At 38.6% G+C, this 4984-nt stretch overlaps 1 long non-coding RNA gene across 1 annotated transcript; it reads right to left on the bottom strand.

Moving 5' to 3' along the window:
- Positions 1-496: 496 nt before the first annotated feature.
- On the bottom strand, positions 497-2836 carry LOC136354841 (uncharacterized). The gene is made up of 3 exons (XR_010738686.1): positions 2734-2836; positions 1392-1480; positions 497-894 (listed from the first exon to the last, which is right to left on the bottom strand). It is a non-coding gene; the product is annotated as an uncharacterized lncRNA (long non-coding RNA).
- Between the last annotated feature and the right edge of the window lie 2148 nt (positions 2837-4984).

Raw genomic sequence — 4984 nt, 5'->3', positions numbered from 1 at the left:
AACTTGCACAGATCTTCACATCGAAACAGTTTTCTCCACTGCATGAGATTAGAAGTAACAAGGAAAGGGACAGTTAGTGGAGAATAAACCAGCTTTTCCTTAAACACCATGTTGTTTCTAGTAATCCAAAGATTCCAGCACATAGCAGCTAACAAACTCAAAACAACCCTAACAGGTATTTGATTATTGTCACAGAAAGTCAGAATATGAGATGATAAACAGTCAACATCTCACATGATGCATGATAGATCCACCCACTAACCAAAATTCAAATGTGGGTTAACACAAAATCAAATTAAATTTCCATGGAAAGGATTAGTTAGTGAGGGAAGAATGATAATTACACCAAATTCAAATATGAAAGTGTGGGATGATGTAAAAAATGTCAATTCGTAAAGTTTAATGACAGCCTATTGACCCCTTCTGAATATGCAGACTTAATCACAGAAATATATTTTGTTCTTTTAGAATACTACAGCAGGCAGTCACACAAACATACTACAGCATGCACACATTTTATCTACATTTCATATTGCATGACACATAAAAAATTTCCAGATTAAGTGTCAAGGCAGTAAGTTGATACAAGATTTCCTTTTCTGGGATCTGCACTGAAGACCCCATCAACATCAGTCCAGATAGCGACCTGACCTGACCAGCCTTAACAAGTTTACCAATTATGGCTGCAGAGAAATCACTTCTATCTCTTTTCAAGGTTGTAGGAATGTTTTCAGGTGTACTCGCAATAAACCCTATTGTCTCAGCTGGTCGTCGAACAAACCATTTCTCAAGTCGTTTGTCAGATTACAAATAGTCAGGATCTACTTGGTTGGAACCTTTAGGATTTACAACTAAAACTTCTTGTGTGTCCATACAACTGCAAGGGGCTCCAGACTGCATAGTGTAAGATATTTTGGTGTAAGTCCATGTTTATAAATGTATAAGCTAGGTAATATTTTTATATGAGCAGTGCCTTCTGAATATAGTAGGTGTATTTTCATAGAGATTACTCTAAACTAAATGCAAATGCACAAGTTTTGTTGATAATAACAAAATTAAAGAACCAAATGGTTTGGCACAAGTGTAAAACTACACCCCAAATATTTAAAATAAGGTCCTATGCACTTATACAATAGAATATTTATTTCTCATGAACGATAATGTTTAGAAAAGGAGATCGAGCACTGCTAGTTCTATCTCAAAAAATAAATGTGCAAATAGACTACATTCAGCTGTGGCTTGACCGGATTTCCACAGAAGAAAGGATGATCCAATGAGCAATTATTACTGAGGCTACTGTAACTGAGGTTCTATGCATGAATTCTACAGCGAGAGTAATTGCTTTGTGCCATAGAGATGTTACTCAATTTCTTTTAGTGTGTTCATTATACCTTCTGAATGGCAAATGACAACAATTGAGTTGACCATATCTCTCCATGTCCAACAACAAAATCTAAGAAAGACTCGGTTGCATGCCCAGCTGCAAAAAGGGAAATGTATCATAACTCAGCTAAGACTATATTTCTGCAATCAAACCACACCGTTGCTACATAATAGTAAATAAGTCAGCATATCTAAAATGAGGGACAGATATACTATCACAGAATTCTATGTGGTTGATTTATATGTTGTCTCATATCATTATGGGTATTAACATGCTATTTTAACAGAGCCTAACAGATTGATTGTTAAATCTTAAATGTGTAAAAAACGAAGATGGACATCATGGAAGAATTGTTTTGATTGAGTCAAGAGATACATGAGTTCACCACTATAATGCCAATGATTTCCTCTAGTACTACAGTAGTATATAACTTCACTTTATTAGGCTATCTGTTAGTACTCTCTCAGACCACAAACTTTTCAAACCATAGCTTCCTTTGTAAGTTAGTATGCATGATTTTGTTAATAGTGACCAGTAATTAGACATTCCTGAGGTTGTAGGCCAAATGCAAGATTAAAAAAGCACAGTGAGAAACCTCTCAATTAAGCGTTTATGGCTACTGTTACAGACCTATTCGAAAATAACATGACAACAAAGCGAACAGAGTATTTGACGTTTTTTTTTCAGAAATATTCTTATCCAGTGCTTTGAAAATGAACTTGTTTTTTTTTCCGAAAACGCAAGAGCCATGTGTTTCATTTCAAGAAGAAGAAGAAAGAGCATGTAAGCTATAGTCATAAGCTACTCTATGTCATTAAAAAGCAGCATAAGTAGTGTACAGAATAATGCAATTTATTTTTGTGTTTTTCCTGACTGACGTCCTAGTATTAATAATTTCTCCATGAGCCTTTTATTTTGACAGAGACAAATTACTATTACTCACCCTAAATGGGATTATTGGAGCAGATAATTCAGTCTGCCAAAAAGACAAGAATAGAGACAAATTACAACAACTTCACACTGAAGTTGAAATTCCTGCACGATTAATAGAAAATATTTCACAATGGAAGTTAAATTAGAAGAATGTTGGTAGTCCAGTTTTTGTAAGCTGTGTTGTACAGCAGTCAGACTCATCATAAATCATGGGCAGGAGAACAAGACTGAATCCATGTTACAAATATGTAATGCAGTCTGAATGACCATACCAATTTATTCATAGACTTTTATAGACATGTGTTAATATAGCTGCATATTAAAATGGAGAAGACAATGTGTTTTCCTTTAATGATATGTGAATTTGGGTTTCATTGGAAAATACTGAGTTGGTATATAGTTCACTTTAGCCCCACCTTAATTGCGGACGTCCATTACAACCTGAATTCCAGCAGCTGCGTTGGGGTGGTCGTCACCTAGCGAGTTGCGGGCGCTTAGTGCACACCTGCAAAAGTTCCATTAGGTCTGAAATATAACTTCGTTGCTGTTCTGCTGATCAACAATATTGATTGGCCAAACAATAAGAAATCTCACTAAAAAAATCTCTCTTACATGAGAAGCAGAGCAAAAAAGAGATCATTGTGAATAATGGTGCAAGGGTCAAGAAAAAAAACTGAAGCAACAAGGGCCAAGTGCTGTGAACCTCAAGGAGAACTTTAAGCTGGCGTCAATACGGCAAAATCAAAGTGACTGTTCTCACATATCGCAATTTGCTGGATGAAAATTCGTTTGCTGAACCAAAAAAGATAAGACAACAATTGGTTGGATCACAAGTTATTTGTTTCATAACTATGCACTGAATTAGCGAATTTAGTAGAGGGTAAGTTTACCATTACAAATTTTTTGAATGCCACACATATGCAAGCCGTATGTCGTAAGCAAACTTTGTCTTTCAACTTTATTTGTAAGCTTTCAGGGAACTGTTTATTTAGATGTATGTAGTTATTCTCTATTTCGATGCAAGTCCAAATGAGTAAACTGCAAGTCAGATGGATGCCTTTTTTTTATCTAAACTAATTAAAACTATAGCACGACGGTGAACCAATCAAAATCGCTTAACAACACTTAACAGCCCAAATGAGTAAAGTGTGTGTCAGATGGATACCTTGTTGATCTCATCCTAATGCACCATCACCATAGAAGCAGATCGGGAGAGCTAATGAAAGGAGGAGGTGGGAAAGAGGCACCAGCGTAGGAGTAGGCGTCGGCGGGGGGTGGGCGGAGGATTCGGTGTCAGTAGCGGGTGGGCGGAGTAGGCGTCGGTAGCGGGTGATGGGGAGAACGATGATGCGGCGGTGGTGGACAGTACGACGCGACCGGCATTGGGAGCGGTGGAGAAGGATCTGACGACGATGGCGTCACCGGCGAAGGGAACTCGGCGACGGTAGCCACCGTGCGTCATTGGGAGCGGTGGAGAAGGATCTGACGATGGCGTCACCGGCGAAGGGAACTCGGCGACGGTAGCCACCGTGGGATCGATGGCAACGCGGAGAGAGGAGATCGGCAAGGCAAAGGACGGTGCGACAGGTGATGGGGAGGAGGAGGACGCAGCGACGGTGGTGGGTGGGGAGGGCGATCTAGGAGGAGGTGCGGCTGGTGTCGCGGCGGATTGCGAGCGGAGGCGGGGTGGGAGGGGGTGGCGGCGATGGGTGGTTTTTTTCTCGTTGATTGCGGATCGTGATCCGTAGGAATCGCGCATGGATCGTGACCCGTAGGAATCGCACGTGGGTGGTGTGGAAGTGTGTCGCTTACTCGTTCTTGACCGTGTCAATGTACGTTTTTATGTTGGATCGCACGTCTACGTTGGCTTCACCATCACCACTACGAATTTTTAAAGTAGTAGAGATTAATTTGTTTTCTTGAGAAAGTGTTAGTTAAATTGGATTTGACTAGTGTGAAGAAGATGCATGCTACAAGAAGAGAAGATAAAATTAGACTTTACTAGTTCCTTAAACTAATACATGGTTAGCATGTATTTATTTACCAGTAATGATGGATTTGAATACTTGAATGTTATAGTTAGCACTTAGGTTATATTGTTGTTTAACCATTAGTTGCAAAGGACATTATACATCCTAGTTGGGGTGTTGTTTAGTTGTACAAGTGAACTAGGAATTGACTAATATTAGGTACTGTCATTGATGGAGTTGTCTTCTGCGTATGACGATTTCTAAGGTCCTAAATTATGGATATGTAAATGAATATAGGCTAGTGTAATAAATGAAAATGTAGCTTCGTTCGTTGCTATAATAAGGACTGTCCTTAGCTACTCACGATTTTTTAACTGTTAAAGGGTATGTTTTGTGGAAAAAAATATGTAGAAGTTCTTTTTAGAGACAGTCATACTACATATAATCTATTTTTTGTAAAATTTATAAATTAATATTTAATTAATCACGTGCTAGTAAATAATTACTAACAACTTCAGAAATCCTCTGATTTCTTCTACAATAGAGCCTCTTGTAATTTAACTCATGCTTTGGTGTGTGTTGTAAATGAGGCAGAAGAGGAGTATTTATAGGCCTGGAGGTGCACTGGGAATTTGGACATGCTAAAGCATCCTTAGAGCATATTCATTCTCCTCTTGCCAAATGTCCAGTTGATGAC

The sequence above is a fragment of the Oryza sativa genome, chromosome 12, assembly GCF_034140825.1.
Source record: "Oryza sativa Japonica Group chromosome 12, ASM3414082v1".
Taxonomy (NCBI): Eukaryota; Viridiplantae; Streptophyta; class Magnoliopsida; order Poales; family Poaceae; genus Oryza; species Oryza sativa.
The sequence above is the reverse complement of the archived record's forward strand: the minus strand, read 5'-3'. Positions and strand labels throughout refer to the sequence as shown.